This window comes from Equus przewalskii, chromosome 18 (assembly GCF_037783145.1).
Source record: "Equus przewalskii isolate Varuska chromosome 18, EquPr2, whole genome shotgun sequence".
In the NCBI taxonomy this organism is placed as follows: domain Eukaryota; kingdom Metazoa; phylum Chordata; class Mammalia; order Perissodactyla; family Equidae; genus Equus; species Equus przewalskii.
In genome coordinates this window covers 15,918,361-15,938,549 of record NC_091848.1, presented here as the reverse complement: position 1 = coordinate 15,938,549, position 20,189 = coordinate 15,918,361, and the positions used below count along the sequence as shown (strand labels likewise).

The following is a 20,189-nucleotide window of genomic DNA, read 5'->3' as shown; positions in this document are numbered from 1 at the left end:
GGTTTTGAATCTCTTCCTGCACATTTGTAACTGTTCCCTGTATTCAAGGTCCCTTTTGAATCACTTGTTAAGGGCTCTGCTTTTCTGACTGGACTAGGCTAACTTGGGCTAGAGACCTTGCTGAGTCCCAGGAGCCAGTGTTGGATGAAGTAATGCATGGGAGTGGACCTCTCGATGTACTAGAAAAGACAGAGGGTGATGCCATTGGATTTGTGAGGAGATTTGGGAAAGATTCTTGGCAGAATGGGACATTGAGGCAGAAAGATGTCTTTTATGGGATGTCCACATTTGAGCTGTTTAGGTAAGGAGTGCGCAAATTCTGCATCCTATTAGCCATGTTTTGGTCTCTCAATTTTGAGTGAGTGTGCTTGGGAAATCCTCAGAGTATCTCACTTTCCTCCAACTCGCTCACTAACAAGACCTGAATCTGGATTTCTCTGCTAATGAACAGCTAGACTCACTATCCCACCTGGTGTCTAGGGCAAGACCTAGACTTCAGTAATATAGAAAACTTGTCTTTGGGATGGTTAAACTGGTTTTCTTAAGTCAGTTTGCTTTTCCATCCAGACGGTTTGCCTTTTGCAGATGGTAAGGCCCATATGCAGATTCTGATCTACTTGCCTGTAAAGGAATTATACTACGCCAATGCTTTAAAAACTTGGATTCATTTTCACTTTCAATTGAAGTGAAAAATAGAGACTTAAAAATAATTAACTGGTAAGGTTCTTATTCCTTTTCTGAACATAGTGAAGCATTATTATTATTTTTTTTTTTAAAGATTTTATTTTTTCCTTTTTCTCCCCAAAGCCCCCGGGTACATAGTTGTGTATTTTTCGGTGTGGGTTCTTCTAGTTGTGGCATGTGGGACGCTGCCTCAGCGTGGTCTGATGAGCAGTGCCATGTCCGCGCCCGGGATTCGAACCAACGAAACACTGGGCCGCCTGCTGCGGAGTGCGCGAACTTAACCACTCGGCCACGGGGCCAGCCCCCATAGTGAAGCATTATTTAAAGGTTAAATGTAATTAACACTGCCTATTAGTACAATAAAAGTTTATTTATAAACTTAATTATCGATCAAACATTTTTGCACTATGTTCTACCAATAGCACTTAATATAGACTTAATTGATGTCCATTAGTTTAGCGGATCATTTAGCTAGTGTTCCAGTATAATCTTTAACAAGTTACTTAGGATCTACTTTAATTGGGTTTATTATATGTTAACTCATTTCTTCTAATATTATTTATTATTTTTTGTTTAATTAAGTGCATGCATATGCTTGTAAAGAACTAATGATGCCACGATAATATCCTGAAAAAATTCAAATATAAGTTCCAGATTTTCTACTTATAAACTCACTATTCACATTGAAATGTGAGATAAAAAGGAAAGAAGGAGAACTTAAATGCCATGACCTTAAATTTGTTCTAAGCTTTGGGAGAAAGATATAAATTGCTAGGGAGGAACTTTAAAGACCCAACTGAAAAACACTCCATTTCATTGTAGTATGCTTCATTTCATGTGTTTTTAAACTTAACCAAGGCAATATGTACTCATGATGGCAGAGATGTTCCACGATTGTTTGCACAATTCCTCTCAGGCAAACTGGGTCAGACTAGGAGGCATGATTGAAATGACAAATGACTCAAGTTCTCTTTCAATTCCTCTCCTCTCTATCAAGTCATCTCTAACCCATCATTTAAGGCCAGCTCAAATCCTGACTCTTTTGTACAGATTCTCATTTTGGGGAAATTTCTGCTTTTTCCTAACCTGTTTGGTTTTACTGATGGTACCTGTAATTAGCATATTACACAGTGCAAATTTTTTTTCCAAATTTTTCCTTTGCACAACCTAACACATTTTTTCCCTTCTGATATGACATCCTTTAAGTTGGATAAAAAAATCAAGAGAGCAGACAGTTTGAAAAAAACTCAAACAATACCAAGTAGTTATAGTTAAAATGGCAAGTTTTTCACATTTTCCCTCTCCAGGGCTATTTCTCTCCCAGATATAACCACCTCAACAGAACACTTTTTCACATGTGTGTCTTCAAGCTTCTGTGCCTTTGGCCATCATTTGTTCTCAGCCTGGAATGCGTTCTCACATTCTCTGCCCATCTTTCAAGACTCTTAAAGGTGACTTGCTCTGTAAACTCTTCCTTGATACTTTCAGTCAGCGTTCACCGTTTGTTCTCTGTACTCTCTCAATGTGGTCTCGTACTACAGTTTAACACTTATTTCATTCTGCCTTGTTTTGTAACCAGCTCTTTACCTATCAATTTCACTGTGGTATCATATAATTTCCTTGAGGAAAGGAGCCCATTTTATTCATCTTGTATCTCTTACAAAATCCAACTCGGCCGCTCTTACTACATGTTTAAATCATTGAATTGAATGTATGTGACGTAGTTTATTCATCATCTCTCTTATGTCAGCATCTTTGGGGTAGGGGCTGAGACTTTTTGTTTTTGTAATGCAATAAAAATGACATTAATTGAAATATTACAACCCAACTTTGTATAATGCTTTGCTTTTTAAGAAAAGTTCTTTTACATACATTAATTCCTTTGAACTTCATAACATCCTATATTAGTAGACTGCATTGGTCTAGAGACAAAACAATGCACAGGCTTTGGAGTCAGATAGACCTGAGTTTGAATTCCTTCTCAGCTGCTTACAGGCTATGAGATCTTGGGAAACTTCTTTAACCTCTAAAAATCTCAGTTTTATTGTATTAAAGACTAAAGGTTAGCCTTATAGAATTGTTGAGAGGAATGTGTGACATACGCATGTAAAGATCTGTGATACATATTAGACATCTAATGTTAGTGAAGATTCCCCCATCACCACCTTCCCTAGGAAATAGAAGCTTAGACAGGCTACATGATTGTCCAAGGTCCTGTGGCTGGCAGAGAATTGCAAATAGTAGCAAAGCCAGGGCTGGACTCTAGGCCTCCTGAAGCTGCGTGTATGCACATGACTTTTCCCTTGTGCCCAACACTTGGGCTGAGACTGAACATTCTTGCTTGAAGCTGAAATCAACTCACCTTTGCTGTCATCCTGCTACTGTGCATACTCCATAGCCTAAGATACCACTGCAGGCTGCTGCCTTCTGGTGTGATGAGGAAACTGAGACTCAGAGAGGTACAGTGACTTGACCAAAATCAAACAGCTCTCTCTGAGCCATGTCCACCTTATTGCCCTCACTCTTGCCCCATGTGACTGAGATACTGTGGTTTAATCTGGATTGGCCCTGTGTGGAGGAGAGAGCTGCAGCAGCAGGAACAACAGCAAGCCTGACTCTAGAGCACCATAGAGAAAAACAACAACTTGGTATCTATTGACAAGCCCGTGTCAGAGCACTATGATGACAAGAAAGGGGAGGAGGATGAAGGTGAAGGGATAGCGAAGACTCAGAGGATGATGAGGACATCAGGATATGGATGAGATAAGTGATTACAGTGAGTAGCCTGATGATGGAGAGGTCATTGAGGTGGACATGGAAGGCAACAAACAGGATCAGGACCAGTGGATAGCCTAGGTAGACAGGGCAGGTAGCCTCAGGGAGATTCCCAGCCAGCCCAACCTGCTCTCCACCCCCTGTAGAATCAGCTGATGGCTGTTTAGCAAAAAACAAAGACAAAACCAAAACATGGCAAGAAAGATTTCTGCTCACCTGCTTTACTCATGAGACAGTATCACACCCAAGCCATCCCTGAATAAGGAAATGCAGATAGTAAAGTTGTATGTAATTTTTTAAACTGCAGAGGTTTATTTACTTCCCATGAGTGAGTATCTAGTTAACATAAATTGGTTAAAATCATACATTCAGTAATTGAAATTATTACCCGTGAAGTGGAACCAGAGAGAAATAGATATTGAGCTTAGTGCATTCCACTCATCCCAACACATTCTTTCTGCCAACTTTGCTCTCTCTTCTTCCCTTATTAAGATCTGCACAAATTAAGTTGAAAAAAAGAGAAATGTGGAATTTATGTAGTCAAACAAGCAGTGTATTTAATGAAAAGAATAAATGCTCACACACATTCAACCGCTATGCTCCAGTATAAGGAACCTGAAAACCCTTTAGATGATTGTCTATTTATGATCTCATGGAAACTGGCTAAAGAAGTAAAAGAAATAGGAAACTTAGAAGGGCTTGGAGCTCCTGTGATGTCAGAAAAATATATATATTTGCTGGGAAGATTTTGAGACAATTAAATTAAAAGGAATTTCTGAAATTTCCGTACTTTAGATCAGAGTTTCTCAAGTTGTGATGTGTGCATGTATTACTTGAGAAGCTTGTGACCATGCAGATTCTGATTCAGCAGGTCCTAGGAGCTCTCTACATTTTCCTTCTCTAACAAGCTCCCATGCTTGCTGATATTGCTGGCCCACAGACTATACTTTGAAAAGTAAGGCTTTAGACTATGTTGACCATTTCTGGGTTGTCGAAAGACTGAGATCCCCTAAAGAATTGCTAATATTTGCCTTTTGAAAAAGATGCATTGCCTGGAGTAAACACATCCAAAAAATTGTGTTTTTTTTCTGTAGTAATCATGGTGGAGAGCCAAATCATGTGTCAAAAGTGAACGCCAGGACAAGCTTGAGTCATAGTGAAATCAACTCCAGAACCTGTTTTAATCCGTATGAAGATAGGCCTACCTTGTTTCTCATGTCTATAAGTGCTGAATTATTCAGACTATTGCTTCAGAGCAGCCTTCTATAAATCAAAAGGAGAGAATTGAATTGGGAATTGTAATGGCGAGAAATTCTGGACTCCTAACCTGATTTACCTGGGCACTCTCTCAGTTATCTTTCTCTTGTTCTGACCAAATCATTCCTGGTGATTTAACAGCACCTAAATATGGCCCTAGAGACTCTTTCACTGAAGTATGTGATTTTTAACCTCTATGATTTGAAAGCCTTGCCAGATGAATATTAGAGTCAATATTGAAATCTCAAAGTGCTATGTGAGAGACCTTCTAGAGAAGATGTGCAATGGTTCATCCAAATGCTTTTTCTTAGTTAACAATTTTGGACCAATATGGTTCTACCATAACAGTGGTTAATTGTGATAAAAAGCACCTCATCCAACTCATTTTACAGGAATATTCTGTTATTCCATCTAATAATACAATGTTCTCCCCCCTCCACCTCTGGACAATTTAGCTTATGTAAGGATTGAAATATTTTAAATAGATGTATTCCATTCATTTCTGTTGATTTTATGTTGATAAATGGGCCCTGATTATTAGAGGCTGGGAATTTGACCAAGAACCTTAATACACTGATTAAAGTAGTAAGAAATTGAGCACATTGCAAATTATATGTAAAGCTTTAAAAGTGGGTTGAAATAATCATCAATAAGATACAAGGGGTTTTATGATGATATAAAAAATAGTTAGCTTTTGATAATACTTTGTCTTACCTGTCTCGCAAAATTGCTGTGAGGATCAAATAAGATAGTGTCTTTGAAAGTGATCTGTAAAGTGTAAACGGCATTTCTGCCTTAAGTCTCCCCTTCTACCGATCTATTTTACATAGGCAACCAGATTACTCTTTAGGAAGCTTTGATTATTTTGATGATGATATCATTTCCTAGTTCAAATACTTTCAATGTCCAACCCAATTTCGTTCTGATGAATTGGGTTTGGCTTCCTTTGGCTTTTAAGAAACATCGTGCTGCCTTTCTAGCCTTATCTCCAACTATTTTCCTATTCTAACCTCATATTCCAAGGCTGTTGGGTTACATGAGATCTCCGCTGAGTTCCTAGACCAAATTTTCCATAGTCTCCTGGACATCTTCATCTGTTATTCCGTAACAAGCCTAATACCAAACATGTCCAAAAACTAAGAGCACAAGCTTTCTTTGTATATTTATTATTATTCATTCAGTTGCCTAAGACAGAAAATGGAGAGTTTTGGGAGTTTTTTTGTTTTGTTGGTTTTTTTTTTTTACCTAAACCTCTCTTTCAATCCCACCTTCAATTAGTAAAGGGGAATTTTTATCTACCTGCCCTTCCTCTCAGGCCCACTCTCAATTGTTACCTACATTCATTAATTCTATCAGATATTTTTCAGGCCTAATATCCTGTGGTTCTTTTAGTGAACAAATATTTATGAATCACCTACCAAGTGCTGACTATTGTATCAGTTTCCTGTTGTTGTTATAATACATTATCATGAACTTGGTGGTTTAAAACAACATATTTCTTATCTTACACTTCTGGAAGTCAGAAGTCCAAAATGGATCTCACTGGGCTAAACTCAAGGTACGGGCAGAGCTGTATTCATTCTAGAGGCTCTAGAGGGAATCCATTTCCCTCCAGAAAAGCTTGAAGTCTTTTACAGCTTCTAGAGGCTATCCATATTTCTTGGGTTGTGCCTCCCTCCATTTCAAGGGTACCAATAGCATCATTCCAGCCTCTGTTTCTGTTGTCATATCTTCTCTGATTCTGACCTTCTTTCTTTTCTCTTTCACTTATAAGGATCCTTGTGATTATACTTAGGGCCCACCTGGATAATTCAGGATGATTTCTTCATTTCAAGATTCCTAACTTACACACCTACAAAGTCACTTTTGCCATACTAGGTAAAATATGCATAGGGGCTGGGGATTAGGACACGGACATGTTTGAGAGGGGCGTTATCCTGCTTACCACCATTATCTTCCAAAGCAGTATGGACACAAAAGTCAATACAATGGTATAGTTTCTGCCTTCAAGGAAATCAAACATAAAGCAGTCAAATTAATGGGCAACTATAATACACTGTAACTACTGCTATGAAATTATAATAAAAACTATAGGAAATCTTTGGACATCAGGGAAGGCTTTGGAAAGAAGTGATATCTAAGACATACAATTAAAATTCTATTTGAGGTCCTTCTTACATTTTAGGAGGGAGAATAATGGCATCAAAATAAGTTTTGGACAGTAATTTAAGCTCTGATAATATCAATCAATCTGATTCTCTCACTTTTACAGTGGTGAGCAGACGGGCTTAATATAAACATAATTTCTACTGCAAAGATATAAATATGGGTAGTGTATGTACAAGCATATTCATATACATATTCTTTATGTATATGCCATATACCATTCATCAGGTACATGGGTGATAGAATCAACACAAATTTGTAAGGCACTTTTCTATGGGCAAAGAGAAATAGAGAAATAAGAGGGCACAAATTCTGTCCTCTGGGAACTCACAGTCTAGAAGGGATACAGGACATGGGTATAAATATTCACATAAATGTGAGGCAGAAAGAGATGACTGGTATAAGAAAGATACAGATATACCACTGCGTGTATATAGGGCTGGAAGGGAATATTTTCAGCTTAGAGAAAGCAGCGAATACTTCACAAATAATGTCTGATTTGAGCTGAGGTGTCTAAGGATGCGTAGTTCATCATGCTGGTGATGAGAGAAAAGATCATAACAAAGGGCATATCCCCCACATTGCTTTCAGGTAGAGGAACAAAAGTTCCTGCTGGAGATCTTTGAGTCTTTGAAACAGCAGTTGAAGAGATGTGAATTCTAATTACAATTTCACCTGTACCAAACAGAATTATTCATGCTCTTCTATTGCTCCCACCGTCTTCAGAAGGATTTCTACTGCAGTATGGTAAGGGAAATATATAGAGAGAAATCACATACATCCATGTTAGAATTAGGGGAAGAAATAAGGGAAATATAAAGAAATTCACAAGGGGGAAAACTGCTATTATTGAACATCTTTTAGGGAAAACACAGAAAAGTTTATAGCTTTGAGAAATTAGTTCACAATAATTCATTCAGTACATATTAAGCACTGACTCTCTGCAAAGCCTGTGATGGATGATGTGGAGAATACAAATATTTTAAGATCTAGTGTCTATTTTTAATCCATCAAGAGTGGGAGAAAAAACAGAAATTGAACACACTACAAAGCAAAGTGTGTGATCCGTGTTACGTGGTTAGGATGCAGATCAGATCAATTCTAGTGGGTCTGATTAGGGAATTCTCAGGAAGAGGGAACACTTGAGTCACACCTGGAAGGGTAAGCAGGGCTACAACAGGCCAAGACATGTATGTGGGGCTGGAGGGAGAGTAAATTGGTAGAGATGAAATTCAGACAAAAAGAACAGCATGTGAAAATCATGAAAGGAGAAAAGTCAAGACATTTTCAGAGACCATACATGCCGTTTCTTCTTTTCAAATCTGAACTGAGTGGTAAGTATAGGAAGTACAACTGCAAATACGACAGTCTTGATTCCAAGGAGTTTACAGCCTTGAGAAGGGTACAGAGAAATAGACAACTAAAGTAAAGTGTGATTTCTATTGTGGCAGAGATAAAACAGAGAGCCCACTTTTACCTAGCCAGAAGTCACAAAGACCAGAAAGAGCTACCCAGAGGAGGTGCTGTCTGAGCTGAGTCCTGAGGGATGACTCTGAGTTGGCCAAGCAGAGAGGGAAGATGGAGGAATCTGTGCAAAACCCAAAGCAGAGAGACCAAGAACACAGTACACTTGAGGTACTTCATTCAGAAAGGTTCTTTATGGCTGGAGTCCAGGCTGTATGGAAAGAGGATGAGGAAGATGATCAATGTAAACAGCCATTGGTCATACAGGATTTTGGAGACTAGGTAGGAGGCTATTTTAACACTCAGGCCAGAGTGATTGAGGCTCAAAACTGTGAAATGGCAATGAGGATTAATAAAGACAAGATAGATATGAGATACATAGGAAAGAGATCCTTAGAAACCTAGTCTAATTGGGAGGGGATTTACCCCAAGAGGGCTCTATGATTTCATTACTATAGAGAAGAGTGATAAAACATGCTTATGAGAAAGGCCAAGGTGAGAAAGACTAGGTGGTGCATCCCAGGAGAAGGGACAAAACAAGTCTGCAAAAAGGAAAAGAAAGGTTGGAGGTCATGGAGGGTAGGAGAAGTGACAAAGGAACTTAGGAAACTGTGTTTGCAATGAGATGCTCTTTTTGTATGGAGTCTAGTGTAGACAAAACTTGGTAGAAAGTAGCCTTCATAATGAAGTCACCTTAGCTGGGTAAATGCAACTTGATGGATCTTTTTATCTAATGTACAAAAGAGCGGTTAGATGATTTGGCCAAGATAATGAAGGCTGAATCCTTTTAAGAAAATAAAATCTCATGAGTCTTAAATCACCTCTCCACTTCATTGTTTTTGTTGTCTACATGGCAAAGAGAGAAGAACATATTTCCTGGAAGGTGAGCATAGTTACCTCCAAGCCAAATATATATAAATCTATAGTTTTGTATTTCTTAGTTCTTGGTGAAAGGAAGAATTTTCTGATTTAAGATAGAGGAAGAAAATGTAGTTTAACACAGGATTTGAACCATGGAAAATCAGAGGGAAGTTGACAAGCTTGACTCCTATTAGTGAATATTATCCTGATGACTGCTTCTTCCCTCGTAAGATTTTTCTCTGTAAATAACGATTCCTTCAGCTTCAGCTCTAATTATTGAGGTCCTCCTTCTTTCCCTAGGGTTTTACGGTCCTTGAAACAAACATATGTGCTTATTATTCAAAGAAACTTTTGGTCACGGGGAAAAAAATAATTATAATTCTCCCTACTTAACACATCTTTTTGTATCTGCTGGATCTCCTTTCCTCCTCCACCTAATTACCCAAAAATGTTTTAGTGGAAACTGTGCAGACATTGCTAATCTCTTTTGTTTTATCTCCTGAAACGTTGTGTAGACTTTTGTGTAGAATGGCAACCTGATGTAGACATAAGATATGTGAATGTCGTTAACTGTACTTAGAACATCAACTAGAGGGTTTCTCTATATACAGTCTTGCTCACACAGTACCCAATTAACCTTTTACCACTTTTTAAAACATACTCAGCTTCGTGGCATGAGCTCATTCATCTTTACTAAAAGCCTTCATGGAAATCTGAACAAAAATATTTTCCGTTAAATGTTCTTCAACTCTAACGTGAAGGCTTTTGTTACTTCCTTTTAGTTTTTTCTCCCCCTCTCCCATAGCTTTTCTTAGGGTCTTTAAAGCTTAGAGTAAAAAAGTATAGAAATAAGTCATGTAGCAAAGTGTGGGTCCCAAGAATCAACCTCAAAAAAAATGATGGCCAGAGAATCAGATATGCAGGACAATGGATGAAAAAATTAGGCAAACAGTTAAATTAGAACTTTCTCAGCGGCAGGAGAAAAAGTGATCAGAAGATTGTTTGTTCTATTGCTGTACAATTTGGGAAGAAACCCAAGACCAACTAGGGTATCTTAAAGACCCTAGGACAACCACTGTTGTCTTTAAGATACTCTTCTTGGCAGAAATCCCTGGCAATCCTACGGCAGCATCTGTTAGGCATTTGGTTTAGGTCTGTAGGTCTATGAGCAGGTGAAAGTATACTTTCATTGCTGCTCTTTCCTGACTCCAGCCTAGATCAAAATACCCATCATAGTTCTTTTCTTGCTATCGATTTTCTTCTGATTATAGAGCCCAGAAAACTTGTTATTCTTAAGTTATTTTAATATTGAGTGGCAGTTAGAGAATATGATCTGTAGATGTGAACATATTTTGTAACGCAAAGCACCCATGACAGCACCCATGTACAGACTGGGATCATGAGCCAGAGAGCCTTCCCTTCACTGGCTGGATAGTTTTAAACTCCTTGGGAGTTTCCTATTTGGAAACAGGATTTCACAGACTAAGAGAGCAGGTTTCCATCATAAGCTTGTAAGAAGACAAGCCGAGGTAGTAACAATCCACATGTGGTTTAGCTGGGATCTTGCTTTTCTATAGTCTTATAGATTTCAGTGGCTGAAAATAAAACAGTTCTTGGCTTTACAATAAAACACAACCCATTTTACTAAGGTCTGAATTGTGTTAACCTCTTGAATTATCTGGGGAAAAAATCAAACCAAATTCCTCCTTACCTATTATGTCAGTATAAATTTCAGATGGATAAAAGATTTGACTATAAACAATGAGGCTGTCAATACAGAAGAAAATATGAGCAAATTTAAAAAAAAATCTTGGAATGGGGAAGACCTTTCTCAGCAAGACACAAAATCCAGAAAATATAAAGGAAACAGTGATACATTTAAACAATAAAATACAAACATTTCTGCTCAGCACAAAATAATGTAAAATTCAAAGAAAAATTGAGCAAAATTATTTACAGCACACACAACAAAAAGTAGTCATTTTATTTATCTATAGAGAGCTCTTATAATTCCATAAGAAGAGATTAATAAACAAATAGAAAAAATATACAAAGTAAAAGGAAGACATTTAATATAAAAAGAAATACAATGTCTTATAAGCGTAAGAAAAGATGCTTTATCTCAATTAAAAAATGCAAATAATACAATAATGACATTTAATTTATATTAAAATGGAAAATATAAAAAAGTGATAATTACATTTTTGGCCAGAGTGTAGGGAAACAGGTACTCTAATACACTGTGTTCTGAGCGTAAATTTGTGTAACATCTTTAAAAATCAATCCGGAAACAGTAAAAAAAAGAGAGAAAATATCCTTTGATCCAAGTTTACTATTTGTAAGAATTATCTCAAGTGTACTTCCATTCATGTGCACAAATATATATTCAAGGATTGCATTCCATTTTTGTAGTAATCTTTGTTTTTCTCTGTATTAACAATGATCATTTCATTTGTTGCTTAGTTTTCTACATCTTTCCCAAATTCAGCAAAAGAATTATAAAAGCCGTACAAATAACATTTTTTTCCCACATGATGAAACATGTCAGATACTCCATTTGTTTCAATTTTGTTCTAAAGACATCTCTACCTGGGTCCCCAGTGTCACGCTCTGAGCTGGGCTGATTGTTCTCCGGCCTCTTGAGCAGTTGTCCTGTGTGTTCCCTCTATCTCTCTCCTGGATCCATGCCTTCTTGAATTGATACACTAGACTAATATTTTGTTTAGATATAAAATTATGGGTTGATCATAATTTCCCCTCAAAAACGGAAAGCAGTTATTCAGCATCTTCTCCCTTCCCGATGTTGAGAACCCCGTTTATTCTTCTCTGGAAACTTTAGGAACTTCTCTTTTCTTCTGATGCCCTGACATTTCGTGATGGGAAGCCTTAATGGAGTACTATCTCCACCCTTTATACTAAATAGTTGTTAGGCCCTTTCAAGTGTTAAACTCATGTCCTTTAAGTCTGAAACATTTTCGTGTCTTACCTCTTATATTACAATCCTTTTTATTTTATTGTAAAATATAACACAGGTACAGAAAAATCTCATGAAATAAACGTTTGGTTTAATATATCATTGTAGAAGAAATACTGTGGGAAAAATATCCAGATTAAGAAATAGAATTTTACACACCATCCCAAAAGTCCTCCACATGCCCATCTCAATCACAACTTCTTTCCTCTTGTGTAAATATCACCATTTTGGGGGCTTGTTACCCACTTTGCCTTTCCTTATTGTTTGATCACACAAGAGTACTTCCCTAAGCAGTATTTTTTTTTTAAAGAAAGTTTTTGTAAGTTTCTTTTAATCTACATCTTATCTCACCATATTTTTTTCCTTGCAATCTATTTGTTGAAGAAACCAGGAAATTTAATTGATAAAATTTCCTGTAGTATGAATTTTGCTGATTTCATCCCCACTGTTTCTTTTAACTTGCTCCTTTGTTCTGTATATTTCCTGATAGTTGGACCTAGAGACTTCATCAGATACAGGTTCATTTTGGGGTGCAAGACCTATTTTGAGATGGTGGTGTGTATTTCTACCCAGAAGGCTCATAATGATCGGTTGTTTCTACTTTTATGTTGGCACTAGCCGCTGATGCTCAATAGATGCGTTAACTCATTAGGATGAGAAAAGGGTGAAATTCTAATAGAACGATTCCTTCTTTTATTAGCTGAAATAGTTCTATAAAGAGTAAATTCCTGCTATTTACTATTTGGCTACCTAACTATATAGATCATAGGTGAATGGCAGGACAAATTCTTTGACCTTTCTTTTTATTTTCCAGTTGTCCTCTATAAGTGACAAAAGAGTTTTCTTTTAAACCATTATAAACTTAATTTGTTTCAATCAATTAAAATTATCTTTATTGATGTTCAAATTGTCCCCTGTCCCATCTTTAGACAGAGAGAACTTCTTTAAGATGGCTCCTGAGTCCTTTGGATCTATCCCTAGCAGGTCATTGACAAGATGTTCCAGGTTCATCTGGTACAGTTTGTTCCCCAGATCTCTCTCTCTCTCTCTTTGCCCCTCTCTCTCTATGGTGTGCATTTTAAAGTGGAGACTGTTATTTCAAGACCACAGTCTGGGCCCTGGGGATGCTCATTGCTACTGGCATGGTCATTGTTTGCATCACTCTTTTAGTGTTTATTCTGATAATGCCACTTTAAAATCCAAACCATGGGATTTTACTTCACCTTTTCTATCTTGCATCAGAAAACTCTTTACTCTACATTAAGACGGCTGTTTCTCAAAGACAGTGGAAATGATAGAATTAGCATATCACAACATTCTTCATTTGCTGCATTCCTCATTACACAGATAACAGCCTCAGTGTAGTAATAGCACTATTACCACTACCAATATGATTACCAAAAGTAATTAAAATTTTTGCATATGATTTCCTTATTCTCACATTTTTTTGTAGTTGTACTGTGTCTACATTGTCAAAGCATGTAGCCATTATACAGCGTACTCTTCACCTTATAATCCTCATGTAGTCACAGTTCTTTGAGTAAGTATTTATTTAGTGCCCATGTCATCAGTCCTTACATCAAAATTACCCTTCTGTTTTAAGGTCATTTTCTGGTAAATTTCTCAGAAAGTGTTCACAGGAACAATATTCCCTGAGCTCTTTAAAGTTGATAACAGTTGGTCTATGGCCTTCATACGTGTGTGTTAAGTTAGTTTATAGCCGAATATGAAAACCATTGGCTCACATTCTCTTTCCTTGAACATCTTACATATGCTACTCCATTTTCTTCTGGTAAAAAGCATTGCTTTAGAAAAGTCTGATGATAATCTAATTATATTATAAGAGGCTGTCTTATGAGAGACTTGGTCTTTTTACCAGGCTGTGAATGCCCAAAGAATTTTTTTTCTTTTATATTCGATAATTTTACTAGAATATGTCTTAATGTTAGTCACTTTTTATCAGTTTTCTCATATACTGAGTGCATCTTCTCAAAATGTAATTTCAAATCTTTTTCTATGACATTGGGAAAGTTTTCTAGACTTATAGTTTTTATTGCATTTGTTCTATTCCCTGTTTGGTTTTGTTTCTTGAAGATTCCATGTACACATATTTGAGTCTTCTCTATCTTCTTAATTACTCTTGAATCCTTTTTCTTCATCTTTCTTTTTTATTTTTGGACTTTTCCTTCATTTTATCTTCTGTTTCTCTTTAGGCATTTTTCAAGATTCTTAAAGCATTCTTCGGTCTTGCATTTCTTGCAATTTAATCCTTACTTTTGAAATCATTGTTTCTTTTATTTATAATTCTTTCTTGAGTTCTGTTAAAAGCATCTCTTAACTTTTCTAATTCTGATTTATGTTATTTATTATGTATTATTTCCTTAATATCATTTACTTTAATTTCTATCTTTCAAAAACTTTTAGAACTTATCTGTTATCTTTTCTTCTATTATTCTTATTCTGATGGGTTTATGTATTGTTTTATTCCTCATATATTAAAATAAAATAATTATTTTAAAAATATTACCTGATGTATTGAGATTTTAATTTTAATTTTTTATCCTTTCCTTTATGGTTTATATTGTTTTTTTTCCTGTTTAATTAATTCTTCCCTACTTCAAGGACAGGACAATATTTTCCTACATGTTCTTCTAAAGATTTTAAACTTGCTTTTCATGTTTATATCTTTAATTTATGTGGGATTAATTTTTGTGTGTATGGCATAGGAATAATTTCCCCCAATAGCTAGCCACTTTTAGTTTATCTTTTCCTTTAGATTTGTAATGTTACTCTAGCGCATACCAAATTCCTCCTTTATCATAGATCTGCTTGAGTTCACTGTTATTCTCCATTTGTCTTTCTCTGTATTGATACCACACTGTTTTAATTATAGTAGCTTAATAGTAACACTTGAAATATGATAGATGAAGAAGTTGCTCCTTTTGCTTTAAAATGATCTTGGCCATTCTTGACCTTTACCTATCTAAGTTCTGGAAACAAACAAATAAACATATGTTGTTGCAATTTTGAATAGAATGACTTTGAATTTATGGATAAATTTGAGACATTTTTATTTACTTCAATTTTCTCCATAAAATAGACATACGGTGGGCTCTCATGGAACATTTCCAGGTGAGTTAAAAAGAAGAATATTCACATATAATGCCCCCTACAGACATACATAGACAATACACATTTGCACATGTTCATATATGAAGGGAATATCTGTACTAATATATATACAAATTAGTAACTGTAAACTATTTTATCCCATTTGGATTTTTTTTACCTTGTACATGTATTATTTTTTCTATTAAACAATCCCATTTGAAGACTACATTTGACTGGACTAAGTCAGCATCCTAATTATGACTTGTGATTGGTGTGAGAATTGGGGAAAATATCATAGAGGCAGAACCACATTCTTTTTCTATGATATCTTCTATCATTTGATCTAAAGTACCAGCAACTCAGAAATTTCCAAATAGAAGGTATAGAGTAATTATCCCAATTTTCTTACTAAGGATGACTCTGATGGCATTCAAATATTTTAAATGGAAGAAAACTGATTCTTCAAATGTACCTGATAATGTCTCTTTTGCTATGTGTGTAGACAAGATGAAGAATTAATCTGTTGGCTGCTAGTAATGGGAGAACAAAGGCTATGTTTTATTCACTTTTCTATCACCAGTAGATCAGTGACTCACATATAATAGGTCCTTAATAAGTATCTTTTAAAGAATGAATTAATGAATAAGTACATCCAAAATTATTGGTAATTATTTTGAGGGTGATGTGTAGTAGTATATTGTGGGATGTGATATAGAACCTAAATATAGTAAGTTCTCAGTAAATGTAAGCTATTGTTTTTCTCAGTACTATATACATTTTCTTTATTACTATTACTCCAAAGCTTTGTCCTCAACCTAATTCTGCATAATAATTTTTATAAATGGTCTGAGTGAAGATAGAAGGTATGTTTATTACTTTATTGGATTTCATTACTCTGAGATGGATAGAAAGATCTTCATAGGTTTGAACAATGTGCTGAATTTAATTAGGTGGAATTTAATAGTGTTGAATATCCTGAAGATTAAGTAAAACTCGAATGATAAAGGACAAGATGAAGGCAGAATTTGCTTAACAGCAGTACATGTGTAAATTTTAAGGAGTTACGTCTCAATTTGAATCACCAGTGTGCTGTGGCCACTAAAGAAAGTAATGCTACCGTAAGTTATATTAAAATAATACAGTTTCTACATTGGGAAATTTGATAGCAGTGCTTTATTAGGTAGAGATCAACGTATACTTTAGCATTTGTTAGATTCAATCTTAGATATCACGCCTGCTAAGAAATGTAGGCTTGGGAGAATATTCAAAAAACAGTGATCAGAATAGTGAAAAGACTCAGCCATTTTGTCTTAAAAATGGGAATTTTTGCTTTGAGAAGAAAATGACTCATGAAAGATTTGATTGTTGCCTTCAAATATTTGAAAGGAAATCAGGTGATGGAGACTTTATGATCTATGAAAGACATAGATAGTAAATCAATATAAGACAGAAAATCAATATAAGGAAGAAATTCCAAAAGGTCTCAAACGTAGCCACCTGCTTTAGAAGTCCAGACATGTGGTGTAGTGCAATGTTGGGGTTCACAACCATGTGTTTGGATTGTATAGAGGATTAAGGAATCAGTTAAGTGGTTGGATTGGATGAGCTTTAAGCTGAATATTTGATATTCCATGATTTATTTTGGCATGGTATAGAATGGCTTCAGATATGGCTGTGTTGATTATTGGGAAGATTGCTACACGCCTGCCTTTATTGATAAACTTGCTCAATTCAACTACTATTGCTGTGGACTCAACAAATACTGTTTTATGCTTACTATTTTGAGACATATAAAGTAGATAAAATAAGGTATTGTGTAATGATTTGGTGCAGTGGATGGCACAAAAGTTGATCTGAATAGTTGAAGCGTTTAAACCTATTCCTAGTTTGGCAATAGTTATATGTTAATGGGTAAGTCAAGGAGTTGGCTCATGTATCTAATACTTGGCACATTGGCACATGGTAGGCACCATTTGTTGAGTGAATGAATGACTAATTCCTCTCATTGCTCGATTGATGTTCACTAGCTTCTAACTCGCCTGAAGCACCACTTATTTAATTACCTTAAGACTTTCACCATAAATTCCACCCCCTTGGAGAAGAAGGCATAAATAATAATGGGAGAGGACATGGAAATAGAAGCTGCAGTAACTGGTGGGAAGGTCTTCTCTAAAACAAGGGAAGTCAGCTCTGAGAGTGAAGTTGAAGATTTTCAGGAGACATAGAAGTGTCTTAAGGGGATATTCAAGTCAACTATCCAGGATTGGGGCAGTAGGAAGTACTTCAAATTACGGCACTCCATTAGAAAATACTGCTTTCAAGTGAACATTTACAGAATACATTTTGGATCTTTTTCTTAAACTCAGAAATAATATTCTGAAATATGTAAGGAAATGTTAAAATGCAGTGAAAAAATGTCATCATATAAAATGACATCGAGTCCTACAAAATATCAAGACCCTTATGTGGAAAGTGGAACTGTTAGAATGTGTTTTTGAACTGTTCATTTGATACTGATGGCTATATGGGGCCACAGAGACCTGTAAAGCAATGCTACTTCTTTTATTTAGCAATTTTGAAATATTGACCTTTAGGCCGTGTATGGGGAAATTCTATGATGTCCTGTATACAGATGAGAGATGCCTGTGGTTCACTTAGTCTTTGCTACAAAGATCATTATTGATGACATAGTCACGATAAGAAATATATCATTCTAGATTTTAATTTTGTTTGTTTCCAGTGACCCAGTTTGGCTAACACTTGGATCAAGGACCAAATTTAGTGCCTCTTTCTAAATATTGTTAATGTTATTCTCTAAGGAGAATAGATTTTGTTTAAAGGGATTTATTTAAATCTCTGCTCTCATTTTTTGTAAACTGTCACAGATCTCTATTTAAAAAAATTATTTGGAGGCAAAGTTATTAATTAAAAATAAAAATGTTTTTCTTCCTTTCTTTTTCCTTCATTTCCTCACTTCTTCCTTTTTTCTCTTTCTCCTCTCTTTTCCTCTCTCTTTTCTGACAAGCTGTATAATAACTGTATCCAAGATGTCAAACTTTACTCTCCAAATTCTTTCCCCACATTCACCAGGAGGTGAACAGACCATAAAATATCATTGTTTCCATCAAATCAGAATTGTCAGCACATGTGTGGGCAATACAAAGAAGTTGCAAGGGAACATTTATCTTGGAAATGTTTATGTGTGTGTCAAACAGAAAAGAAATTATTTCTGAGTTTAAAAATAGTCAACACAACTTGGAAAACATGACAATATTTATTCATGATAATAAATGTGTTTTTAATGAAAGCCATGGATGTCCAGAAACAAACTGAATATGACAACCCAATGGCCTATTTTTTACAAAAACTGTGGCATATGTCCCATTAATTTGCTAAATGATACACGTGTAGAGAAAAGTTGAATAAAAAACACTAAAATCCTTTTAAATACACCATCTCAGAAGGATATCAACTCTGGAAATGGCATTCAAAAGTAGTCCCTTTGCTTTGACTTGATCTGCTAAGTTTGTGTTATTGTACTTTTATACGTTTCTTTAAAGCTTTAATTGCTACCCTTCATTTCACCATGAAACTGCTGGCACTTTGACTTGACTTTCCACAGAGGACTAAATTCTATCACATTAGCACATATGTAGGGAGGTATATAATGTCATTTGCAAATATATAAGTCTGAAAGGGGCATCATAAATATCCTATAAACCATATAGTATATATGATATATATATATATACCATATGGTATATATAATGGTTGACTAGAAAAATTACATACCTACCTAACGTATATGTTACATATGTCTCTAATGACTTCAAACTGCCTTTAAATTAAATTTACCTATTTGGAAAAAAAGTTAAAGTTTGTGAGAGATTTAAGTTTCCACACTTAGGTACCACTAAATCAGATGCGTAAATAATTGTTTGTTGCTTTCCAAAAATTCATCTCACTCTTTCCTAAAAGTCATTTGGACCTATTTGATATCACACAAAAAACAAATTATATGCAAGAAAAGACTTTCTAAAGAAAATTTTCTTATTGGAAATTTATAATACGGTCATCCTATTGTACCTTTTAAATTCAATTATCAGGATCTGCAAATTTGAAAACAGCGATAAGGTTTGTAACTAAAATCCCAGGAGGAAAGGCACTTATGCTCTGCACATGTTGTTCCAATCAGAATACTCCACACCCCTCATCAAATGCAATTGATTCCTGGCCTGCACACAAATACAGCAAAGTGCCAGAATCAAATCAAATGAGAATGCTTATGAAAAAGAATCAAGTTGGCTACCAAATGTTTCACATCAGTAAGAAATTTCTTTAGAGACTTCTGATGGAAAATTGAAGTGTGTATTGTTATATCAAGTGCGGGAGACGTATAAGGCTTTTGGAGAAATTCCCTTAGTTTATTGACTAAAAAGCCAAAACAATTGTCGTAACAGTAAAGCTTGACAAGATAATTAAATGAATGATAACAAAATCTCAGCAGGGAAGTGCCCATTAATTGAATTTATTTGGGAGCATGTTTTCACAAGTATAACCAAATTATCTAATTTTCACTCACATTAAAAAGTGATAGTCTATAACAACTAATTACTAGAAATGAAGGAAAAGGCCAGTACTCTGAACCAATAACACAGAAGGAAACAAACATCAAAGGACTGCTGTAATATTTGACAGCTTCCTAAGAATGCCGTTCATCATTTTGCCCCGTGAAACTATTTCAATGAAACTCGCCAAAGAAAAGAATCCCAGTAATTTCTATGTAGCAGTGTCTTTAAAGCTGGAACATGTTTGTATCCTTTAATGATATTAATATGTATGTCACATGAGCATGCCAACAGGTGAAATAACTGAGAAGAAAACGGTATAGATATGA

General features: G+C 35.6%; 1 pseudogene; it reads left to right on the top strand.

Moving 5' to 3' along the window:
- The first annotated feature begins 3,178 nt into the window (after positions 1-3,178).
- On the top strand, positions 3,179-3,540 carry LOC103547477 (anaphase-promoting complex subunit 15 pseudogene; annotated as a pseudogene).
- The last annotated feature ends 16,649 nt before the right edge of the window (positions 3,541-20,189 follow it).